This window comes from Mustela erminea, chromosome 1, assembly GCF_009829155.1.
Source record: "Mustela erminea isolate mMusErm1 chromosome 1, mMusErm1.Pri, whole genome shotgun sequence".
Lineage (NCBI taxonomy): Eukaryota > Metazoa > Chordata > Mammalia > Carnivora > Mustelidae > Mustela > Mustela erminea.
The window spans coordinates 147,931,142-147,943,705 of NC_045614.1; positions in this window are offsets into that span (position 1 = coordinate 147,931,142).

Genomic DNA, 12,564 nt, shown 5'->3' on the forward strand with positions numbered 1-12,564 from the left:
ATAACTATGCTTCAAACCTAGTCTTTCTCTTGGTGGTCCCATCCATTCTTTCAGTGTCACGGGGAGGACCAGAGTGTTGGAACAGTACAGTCACAGAAGCAAATGGCGGTCCTGTGTGTGATAGCCATTGTCTTGTGTCTAACTTTGCTCTTATGCTAACCATGCATCTGTAAATTGGTCCTATAGTCTTTCTCAACCTTCTCAGCTTTCCCATGTGTTACTTTGGAGAGCAGCAGTGACTGCAGTGATTCCTCTCCTTCCCCTTGATCTATCTTAACTAATGTGTGTGTGACTTATTCATAGCCACCTAAGGAAGTGTCATTTTTAAAGTTTATGCTTCTTAATTAATAAGATGGAGAAAAATAGCCAGCATTTTCTAAGGGCTTATTACAACGCTTCATATGAATTCCTGGTAGGGGAACAAAATGCAGTAAAAACAAAGGAAAATCGGGCAGTATGTGGAAGCCTGCCTGGCACCCTATCTTTTCCCCCTCCCCAAGTTTTCTCCTTAAAGATGAACCTGCGTTCATAGCTTCTTATACTTTTTCTTTCTTTCTTATTTTTTTTAAAGATTTTATTTATTTATTTGACAGATAGAGATCACAAGTAGGCAGAGAGGAAGGCAGAGAGAGAGAGAGGAGGAAGCAGGCTCCCCGCCCAGCAGAGAGCCCGATGCGGGGCTCGATCCCAGGACTCTGGGATCATGACCTGAGCCGAAGGCAGAGGCTTTAACCCACTGAGACACCCAGGCGCCCCTTATACTTTTTATTTCTAAACTGAAAGGTTTTTGTAATTTATGTCGAAACAGCAGCATTCGACATTCTCATGGTGGGGCAAAATAGGAGAAAAACACTACTTATAAATACTGCATTTTAACATGGCAAACATTTGGATTAAAAAAATATATTGAAATGAATCCTAAATCAGTAAAAAGTTTAAAGTGTCTACTTCTAACAAGACTCCCTAAAGATAAAAATCTTTCTTAGAATGTAGCACTTATTTCAAAGTTGGCTATATTATATATTATATAACAAAAACCTGCTGAGGTACTTTGCTCCTGAATTGGCCACTGCAACAAATTAAGATCCATCCCATCTCCTTTCCTCATTAAAACTGAAATTGATCTCTGCATGTTTTCTGTGCTTTTTCTTTTTCCTTTCCCACCAAACATGAGTCCATGAGAGACTAGCAAGACTTTCACTCTTCAGTAACATTTTCAGGAAAAAAAAAAAAATGTAGTTCTAGAATGAGGAAGGTCCTCTGTACATTACAGTTTTCTGGTTTACTAACTTCCCTTGGCCCCACTACCCTCTCAGAACACAGGCTCCAACCCTGTTTACTCTGAGATGTACTAGGAAAGACATGGCCAGCTTCAAATGCCTTTCTTTCTTTCTTTCTTTCTTTCTTTCTTTCTTTCTTTCTTTCTTTCTTCTTTCTTTCTTTCTTTCTTAAGTTAATAAATATCTACTGGCCCTCTCCCATATGCCAAAAATACAGTACCACCTTCTTTGGTGGAGTTTATAGTTCAAAGAGATCATTATTAATCTAAAAATGGCACACACAAAGGTTAGACTTAAAACACAAGTATTTATAGGAGATGGACAAGGTGCTAAGTATGGCAGAGGTATTTGATTTGGTCAGGTCGTGAGGGAGTAATGGAGATTTAATATACAAAGAATAAGTGGAGTAGAAGGAAGAATGTGTTTGGCTTATGTCCTAACATTTGCAAAAGTTCTGTGATGGGGGAGGAGGAGGACATGACAATCTCATGTGACTTGAAGAAGGCCAGTGACTGAACTTTAGGTAATGGGGTGGAATATGGTACAAGACGAGGATGAATAAGGCCTGGAAGCCATGTGAAAGATCCTAGCCTCTGTCTCATCAGCAAAGTGTCTGATGAAAGTTGATAAGAAGAGAGTTAAATGATTAAACATTAGATTAGAGAGAGTATACGAAAGGATGTTCATGAACCAATTAGTAGGTTACTGAAGTAGTTTAGGTGATGGCTATTGGTAGCCAGGACATGTGGCACTCACATGAAGAGAAAGAAGTGAGCAGATTCAAGATATACTTAGGGTTTTTTTGTTTTTTTTTTTTTTTTTTAGGTATAGAAGACTTGTTTATTTTCTGTAACAAATTTATGGCAGATAGCAGCAAATTATCTTTTTTTTTTTTTCAAAGACTTTTTTTTTTTAATAAACATATATTTTTATCCCAAGGGGTACAGGTCTGTGAATCACCATGTTTACACACTTCACAGCACTCACCAAAGCACATACCCTCCCCAATGTCCATAATCCCAACCCCTTCTCCCAACCCCCCTCCCCCCAGCAACCCTCAGTTTGTTTTGTGAGATTAAGAGTCACTTATGGTTTGTGTCCCTCCCAATTCCTATTCTTGTTTCATATTTTCTATGGCCTATTGCTGAGGCAATTTGTGTAATAAGATTTTTATTCTTATTCTTAAGTGTGGCTCCTTAAACACATGGATTGAATATATGTTAAATAAAATTCTGATATAAGCAGGCAATGTATTGTTTAGTAAAGATTTTTGAAAAGAAAAAAAAAAGATATATTTAGGGGACAAAATCACCATTATTTGATACTGGGTGGAAATTGAAGATTTGAGGAAGAAGGGGATTTCTAGCCTTACACCACTTACTGACGGAGAGAAAACAAGAAGAGGATCTGGTTTGGGGATAAAGAGCAGACTTAAACATACTGATTTGGTCATTCCTTGAACTCTTCCAAAAGGATATAGCAAATAGGCCAGTGGGCATTTTTTCAGCTAGTGTACTTCTGAAGAGAGAGTTGAGTATATAAGACATATACAGAGACCCACAGAGATCTGAATAATTATTGGTTTATTTCAAGGACACCCCTAAAAAAATATTTTAAAACATGCATGGTCAATGAGTGTATTCATTCACTTATTAACTAATATTTTACAGAGTTCCTTCTATATACTAGGTGCTATATTAGAGAGTGGAGATACTATGCTAAGTGGCAATTATTCCTACTCTAAAGATACATTCAACAAATATTTATGATGTTGTTATTATGTACTAGGCATGACACCAGCATGAAGTTCCAGCCAACAAGGTGCCTGCCCTCTTGGAGCCTATATACTAATACAAATGGACAATAAACCAACAGATAGCAAAAAATACCACATAATTGTAGGTGAACATAAATACTGATAGAGGCCATCACTCAATATCTAAAACAGTAAGGTGAATTTATTGTTTGCTTGAGCATGGAGTGCTGAATTTATAAGACATAGCTTACAAAGTAAAGGAGAAAGCTTATACAGGGTTTTGGAAAAGTGTGAGATATAGAAGCTGGAGTGTTACCTTTAGCTACAGAAATGTGTTTCCCAGAGTAAGACTGTTTCTGACTGGCTGACTCTCAAAAATGTTCGCTGGACTAAAGCTGTGGCTGATTACCTGATTTTTCAAAAGTAGATTGCAGGGAATGTTACTGAATTTTTTTCATACATGTGTGCACTTTTGTAATCAATCACTGATTAAACAGGTTTAATACTGGTTTTGATTGTTACTCATTGCTATGATGAACAATCAGTTTTTTCATGAAGAAAAGTAATTCAGAATAAAGAGAAATATAGAGAAAAATGGAGCTACTGTTGCATTTGAGCAGAGAAAGGGGAATAAAGAGCAGTAATTCATTAGAATATGTGGAAAAACAGTTCCAGGCAGAAGGAAAAGTGAGTTCAAGGGCTCAGAGAAAGAGCCTAAAGAGCAACTTTGAGAAATCCAGGTAGCCTGTGCAACTAAGGTATGAGTGGCCAGGGGCTAGATCATACAAAGCCTTGCAAGGCAAAGTGTAGAAGAGGAATTAAAAAAACCTGGCACTTGATTGGACATGAGATGTAAGGAGTATTAACAAATCAAGGATAAGTCCCCATTTCTGCCCAGCCCCAGTCTCTGTTGTAGGAAGCTGAAGGAATGGCCACACCACTCACGTAAGTGGTACAATACAGTGTTACAGGTGCAATGATAAAAGAATGTACATCCAGGCACAAAAAGAGGAAGCACTTAATGCATTTATGGTGAGAGATTAGAGCTCTTAAAGAGTGGATAACAATGTATGAGATGAGTGTGTGCCCCCTGGCCAGGTGGGGTCAAAGTCAGGAAGTAAACACCCAAGAGAACATCCCAAGCCAAGAGCAGGGGGCCTGGCTGGCTCAGTCAGGGGAGCACGCGACTCTTGATCTTGGGGTTGTGAGTTAGAGCCCCATGTTCAGTGTAGAGTTGTTTAAGAAAGAAAGAAAAAATGCTACACCAAGACCACAGCACAAACACAAAGGAGTTAGAAATAGGGTAATTATCATCAAGAATGAAGAGACCCTGGGGCGCCTGTATGGCTCAGTTGGTTAAGCCTCTGACTCTTGATTTTGGCTCAGGTCATGATCCCAGAGTCATGGGACTGAGTCTTGTCTTGCATCAGGCTCCACTCTCAGCAGAGAGTGTGCTTGTCCCTATCCCTCTGCCCACACCTCAATCTCTCTCTAGGTCTAAAATAAATAAATAAAATCTTAAAAAAAAAAAACGAATGAAGAGACCCCATGAGTTGAGGATGCATGTAATGAGACTGGCCCTGGGCAATGAGGTCACCCCTTCCCACTCAGCTGTGCTGCAACTGTCCTCCCATAGTAGTGCTACATCATGATTCTAAGAATAGCTTTTCCTCGATCTGTTTTGTCTATACTTGACCAAAGCATCTTTTGGTGGCATTAAAAATTATTTACAAGCTAGACGGAACTCAGAAACTGAGTCCAAGTGAACCAACAGGTACTGGAGAAAAACAGAACAAAACAGAAACAAAAACCTTGAATATCCTTCCCTATCCATACATCCTGGAGGTAGGAAATTAAAACTTATTAGATAAGTCACCCGCATTTCCCTACAAAAGAGAGGTTTTGATCAGAAGCATCAGAGTATAGCCCAGCAGTGTACAAAGCAGTTCACTACAATTCTCATTCATTGAGGTTTATTTATATACATTTAGATTTGTTGTTTGGTATCAAAGTGAGAATCAAGCATAGTGAATGATATAAAATACTAATACTTCACAATTGACTCTTATTGTAACATTCTGCTATAGTTTGGTTATTAAAATGAGGGGGGGAAGAACCTATTGTTTATAATATTTTGAGTTCTCAAGTTTAGCAATTTTTCTTTATATAAACTTTTATTTTTTCTTCTGTTTTTTCTTTTATTTATTTTATTATTTTATAAACATTTATTTCTTTTTTCTTTTTTGTTTCATTTATTTATTTTATAAACATTTATTTATGTTTTCTTCTAACATCTGGAATCTGTGTATTATCTTAAAAGAAGAGGCCTTTTTAATAAAAATTTGCTGAATACAAATGGATTTTGTTCATTTCTTATGCTATGAATTTTTTGGTCAAAAAACAAATCATCATTGTACTTAGTGACATGTATTATAGCTTATCCATCTGTCCAGGGGTTCAATTGAGGCATCACAGATTCAAGTAATTTAATTTATGTAATTTAAGGAACCCATGACTTATTTTAAGGAGAAAAAAGCAAAGTAAAAATCTTGTCAAAGAAAAGGAGATAATCATACTAGGTTTTGTTGATTGAGTCAGTATTTTATGACTATCTGCCAAATACCATTATCAAAATAATTGAAAATGCATTTCCTTGGCATTTCCTACTTAATTATAAATATCAAGTTTTTAATGATCAATTACAATAGAAATATAAGATATTTAAAATATGAAAATTTGTTATTTTCTTGGACACAACTAAACATGACTAAATGATTTGTTTCATGAAAATATAAAAGCTGTGGGGGCCCGGGTGGCTCAGTGGGTTAAGCCTCTGCCTTCAGTTCAGGTCATGATCTTGGGGTCCTGAGATTGACCCCCATGTCAGGCTCTCTGCTCAGCGGGGAGCCTGCTTCCCTCTCTCTCTCGGCCTGCCTCTCTGCCTACTTGTGATCTCTGTCTGTCAAATAAATAAATAAATTCTTTTTTTTTTTTTTAAAGAAAACATAAAAGCTAACATTAATGAGCATGTTGTAGATAACATGCTCAACTTCTAAGACTCAGTTCTCAGTTAACTTCAGGGCAACAACACAACAAAATGTTTATTATAGGCACAAAAGCACAGGTCTGGAAATTAATGCTCAGGAATTTTAAGTAACTTACAAGTTTCACAGTGCCGTTAATTTTTTGCTACCTTCTATGGTGAGAATATGAGTGGACAAGAAATGGCAAAGAACAATTTTTTTAATACAGAGAAAGAGAATTTAGAAACCTAGGAGAGAAATGTTGTCATCACCCTAAGGCCTCCGTAATATTTTCAACACTATGTGCTATCTCTGTTTGGGAAAGCAACATCTACACAACAACTTAAAATCTTTCATTCCCTGACAGTATAACTCTGGCGTCCTCTTTGTGGATACCTGTATTACTAATCTATATAACAATTAAGAAAGAAATGGGTAAACCTGGAAAAAAAAAAAACAAAAACCTACCTGAAAAAAAGTTTAAATTTTATTGGAATAATTTCTATAAAACTTTGTGAAACAGAAAAGATTCAGAAAATATTTCCTGGTATCAATGAATGATAAAGGCTATTTTAGTCTATCATTTAACTGCTTGTTCAAAATTAATTTCAGCATAATCAAATATAATGTCAGTATTCATTTTGGTACCTATATCAAGTTCACACATGCTTGGAATGTTTTAAAATACATTATTACATTTTTAGGTAGGTTTAAAGCTAGCAGTAGAAAATACATAGAAAGACTAATAGAGAAACTGAACAGTTCTTACTTTTTAAATAAGCAATTCAAAACCCAGTTATATACTTCTGGGGAACATGCCTTTAATATGTCTTTCATGCTGCAGATGGCAGCAACGCTTCACATTATTAGTTCTGCTTAGCTATACCAGCAGACACATGGAAAGACAAATTTCTATTGAGTATTCACTTTCTTCTTTCTATAATCTGAAAAAAAAAAAGCACTGATTTTTTTATATAGAAGGGTGAAATTTGATGTCACTTTTCTTATTAAACAAGAAATAGACAGGTTTTTATGTATTTATTTTTAAAGATTTTATTTATTTATTTGAAAGAGTGAGAGAGAGAGTAGAAGTAGGGGGACGGGCAGAGGGAGAAGCTGACTCCCAGCTGAGCAAGCAGCCAGGCTGATAGCACACTGAGAGGCAGACACATATCTGACTGAGGCACACCCAAGCACCCTAGTTAGTTTTATATATGCATTACGTGCAACACAAAGGTTTAGTAGTTACTGTTTTTGATGAACAGACTGAACACATTTTCAATTAATACAGTGAATGCATATATTCCTATATTTCCAAGGAAACTGAGTAACATTCTCTTATCAAATAAATAAAGGCAACCATGAAGATTAAGCATATAATTGAAAGTAGATTCTCAAGTTTGATTTGCTATTCCTCATTTAAAAGCTAAATGGTCTAGGGGGGTGGGAGGTTGGGGGAACCAGGTGGTGGGTATTAGAGAGGGCACGGATTGCATGGAGCACTGGGTGTGGTGCAAAAACAATGAAGACTGTTATGCTGAAAAGAAATAAAAAATTTTTAAAAAATAAATAAAAGCTAAATGATCACTACATAAAATCTAAAATTATTTAGAATCATGCAGGAAATCTCCTCACTTTGAGAACTCGCATGTTGCATCTTGATCATCTTCACAGGAAATGTATGGGCAAACTTGAGGCACATACACGGACCAAATTTCTTCAAGCTTTGGTGATTCCATATCACACAAGGGTGACTAGGTCTGATCAAGGATGCCCCACCATTTTTAAATAGACTTTTCAGATAATAAAGCAATAGGACACAGAAGTCATAATGAATATTCTGTCCAGAGTGGTGCGAGGAGAGGAACAGAACTGGGGGAAATGCAATGTAAAATATAAAGAAACCAACTTATAAGGGTGATTTTCAATCCAGTCTGAATGTAAAAATCACATTTTTTAAAATACCAGTATGGAGAAATGTTTAAGTACCAATGCCCAGCCTCATTCCAGACCAATTAGACCAAAATCCCTAGGCGTGTGTTCTGGGCAATGCGTTCTTTATTAAAAATCTTCCCAGTAGTACAAATACACAACCAGTGTTGCAAACAACTTCCTTCTCAAAGCTAACAAAATAGTATATACTTTATTTTTATGTCCAAATCCCAAATGTGGCATTCAAAATCTTCAGTAATCTGTCTGTGCTTTACTTATTATATAAACCTACCACTAGTCTGAGTCCTTTAGAGTACAGCCATGTTTCTCTGGGATGCCTGAGCAGATGCCTAGTCTATCGTCCTTAACCCAAGTTTCCAATTCACTGAGTGATTGCAAAATCATAATAATGGTAGTAATATCAGCTATATATTGGTAGAATTCTTTAGAGTATTTCAAAGCAATCCCACACATATGAATGACCTGAGCTGGGCCTCACAAGAAAACAGAGGAATTTAGCTGTGCATAACTTTGGAGATGACCAGGTAAAACTCCCCTATATTAAAATTATAGAAAATGAGAAGTAAAAAAAGTAAATGACTTTCTTTACTTCCTGTCCACAGATTTTTTATCATATTAGATTTTACTTTTAAAGACTATTAATAAATATGCAAAATGCTCAACAGTGGTGAATTAATAGGTTATGATGTGTACATAGAATGGAATTCTCTCGTCTTAAAATTAAGTTGTAAGTCTGTTGGATGATAGAATACATAGATATATGGACAGATAGGATAGAAAATATCTATATTATAATAGGTGAAGGAAAAGCAAGCTACTTTGCAAAAGTATGCAGAATTATGGTCACTTTTTTATAAAATCAAAAATAATTACATGTAGGTTGGTGTGAAAAGACAAAAGAGAGAGAAGTGCAAAAGTTTAAAGTTTATTTGCTATAGCAGAAGCACAGGTATGCAATCATAAAAGTCATACAAAATATTTTTAGTTATATGTTTAAAAAGCATGACAGCCAGAATGGAGGTCTATCTTATAGACCTACATCTGTATGAAAACTAATTTTTAATAGTGATTATTTCAGAGTTGGGACCAGCATAATGAGGTAATTAATTATTACCTTATATATTTCAGAAATGTTTGAACAAAACCCATTACATGCATACATACATGTAATTACCTCTCACCCACACACATACAATAGTTAAAGTGCAACTCTCTTTAAAGGAAATTATTCAGATGTGCCTCATAAGAGAAAATTAGTGACATTTTTTGAATTTATACAACAGAAAATTTTAGAGTTAAAATTAAGAAAAAGAATAACTCGCTTTTTTTCTTTTTTTACTCCTAATCTTTTCAATTGTGTTCAAATTGAGTCCATCTTTTATGCATATCTATTTCAGTTTTTTATTGATTTATTTGTCATAATGCCTAGCCTATAAACATAAATTAGATTTCCTGGGATCTATGACCCTGTCCAACATATTTTAATTCTAGGCTGTCAATATTCCCTTCCACCTAATGCAATAATAGTCTGATTTGAGATGACATCGATGATGCGAGCCCTGCATATAGGAAAGAAATAAATATCCTTGGGTCAAATTACTAAATAGGACAAAACTTAACACTCTGAAATAACTTTGTATCTATCTAATTTATTATTAGTATACATTATATTTTGTTACTAGTTTATTTTCCATCCATATAAGAATGCAGACAGAAGAGAAGTTAAGGAAGGAAGTTCATCTCTTACTGGATTAGTTTTGAGGTGATTTGAGGTGAGTTTTGAGGTGATTATGGGACATCGTAGTGAAAAATACAGACAGGTATCTGTCAGGAGAAAGCTCTATTTCAAAGGTTTAAGTTTGGGACCTGAAGATATTTGTGAAGATGGCAGAGTAGAAGGGTTCCAAGCTCACCTTGTCCCATGTTTATAACTAGGTATCACACATATTTGAGTAAAGAAATAGGAGAGTGATCCGAAGACTGGCAGAACAAACTCTGAAACTAAATGTAGAAAAGAAGCGACCTAAAAGAGGGTGAGAACTGCAGTCATAAAGAGAGGAAAGCATCAGGGGGCCCACAGGGGAAAAATGAATCCTCATAACTTCTGGCCTTGAAAACCACAGGGGCTAAATTCTGTGAGTTTATATAACCAGTTGGACTTGGAACCTGGAGTTGTAAAATCAGCTTACTCTGCCCTGGTGAACCCAGACAAATGATAGCTGGGTCCCCACCCTTAAAGAGACAACTGCCCAGGGGGAGGAGTCAAGATGGCGAAGTAGCAGGCTGAGATACTTCAGCTAGCAGGAGATCAGCTAAATAGCTTATCTAAAGATTGCAAACACCTGCAAATCCATCGGCAGATCGAAGAGAAGAAGAACAGCAGTTCTGGAAACAGAAAAACAACCACTTTCTGAAAGAACTCTACGGAAAGGAAAGCGCTCAGGGAACAAAAGCTCCTGAAAGCAAAGCCAAGCGGATTACTCAGCCCAGCCCCTGGTAAGGGCAGTGCAATTCCGCCTGGGGCAAAGACACTTGAGAATCACTACACCAGGCCCCTCCCCCAGAAGATCAACAAGAAATCCAGCCAAGGCCAAGTTCACCTACCAAGGAGTGCGGTCTCAATACCAAGGAGAGCAGCAGAATTCCAGAGGAGGAGAAAGCAAAGCACGGAACTCATGGCTTTCTCTCTTGTGGAGAGCCATCCAGCAGATGCAAGGAGTCACGTAGACGAAAATGCCTGAGATTAAGGAAGTGAGAATGATTGGCTAGGTAGGGTATGGGTGCGCTCGTGGCTGATGCATGAACAGCACCAGGAGCCAAGAGAGAAATGCATGATTACTGCTTGAGAACAATAGAGCCCTCTGTGGTTACATAAGGGTTCACGAGGAGACCGAGTGCACAGGGCAGTGACTAGATAACTGGGCTGGACCGCCTACATGTATATATTGCCAGAACTTGCTTGAGAGAGTAGTAGAAGTAAAAGTAATATAGAAGTAGAAGTAATAGTAGTAGTAGAAGTAGAAGTATTAGTAGTAATAGAGACGCTAATAAAGAAGTTTGCTCCTCATCACGTTTGCGGGTCGTTCTTGCTGGCGAGAGCGACAACTGGTGCCGAAACCCGGGAAACTGTCCGCATCGCAAAACGGAGATTGAGATAGAGCAACGATAAGGTAAGGAGTGCACCTATTTCTGTCTAGTGAGTGACAGGGAAAGTTCCTAGGATTAGGACAATACAAGTGAAAGTTTCCTCGGGATGGGGAACGATCTTAGTAGACGTAGAATGGAAGATCCCCTAAAAGACGTTCTCAAGATGAACGGTACCCCCTTAAAGGCAAAAACAGCCAGGGCCTTTTTAAAAGAAGTAGCAGAGATTGCCCCCTGGTTTATAGAAGAAGGGCTCCTAAATGTGCCACAATGGGAACACCTGGGCGAGGACTTAAAACTCTGTCCCTCTACATCCCCGGGGACTCTCGCCGTGTGGTCCCTGGTGAAAGTATGTTTGCATTCCCCCCGAGAGCCCCTGCAGCGAGCAGTACTACAGGGAGGGGAAGTTTTTTTGCAAGTGAAAGAAGAATCCCGTAAGGGCTCCTCCCGAGACTCTGACCTTGAAAGCGAAAGCTCAGAAGGGATGTCAGAAAGCGAGTTGCAGGAGCTAGGAAAGATAGAGGCAAACAACAAGAAGGAGGAATCTCCCGGTCTCCAGACAGATTTGGAAGCCATGAGGCAACGACTTGAGGATAAAGAGGCGGAATTGCAAAAGGTATTAGGAGAGTTAAGGGTGCAGGGAGAAGTAATGGCGCAGCTGAGAGCAGGGGCGGAAGCCGCAGTTGTGGCACAATCGAAATTAAAAACGAAAGTTACGCCGCTTCCGCATTCTAGCCCCACAGCGCCACCCCATGAGTGGCCCCCACCTTATAAGCCCAGCTGCACCAAGACGTGCTATTGTTCGGGCTGCGCCGCGGAGAATTGGAGAGAGGTCCTTGGCCCGGGAAAAGGCTTTTTTTCCAGTGTTAGAAGATCAGAATCAGCAGAGGTATCACCAGCCACTAGATTTTAAGTTGGTAAAGCAGCTGAAGGAGGCAGTTAGCAGCTATGGGCCCCAAGCAGCCTTTACGGTCTCCCTTGTGGAGTCGCTGGGAGCACTCTACCTCGCTCCCGAGGATTGGGCCAACCTGACCAGGGCGGTATTAAGTGGAGGACAATATCTAGAATGGAAAATCCAAAATCAGGACAATTGTCTGGACACGGCACGGAGAAATGCAGCCGCAGGTAACCCGCAGTGGAATTTGGAAATGCTGATGGGCACAGGGCCATACCTCGGGGCCCAAGTGCAGAGTACATACCCCCCTGCGGTGTATTAACAGATAGCCACGGCGGCCCTCAGGGCTTAAAAGACTCTGAGAGGGGCAGGAGACTTGCAAGGCCAATTATCCAAACCCGACCCGGTGCTTAGGTGGCACCGAGGTTCTCTTTGTATTTTTCCACAGGATGCGCCTGCTCCACTCTGGGTGCCGGAACGCCTCACCAGGCTGGTGGCCGTGGAACCTGTGGA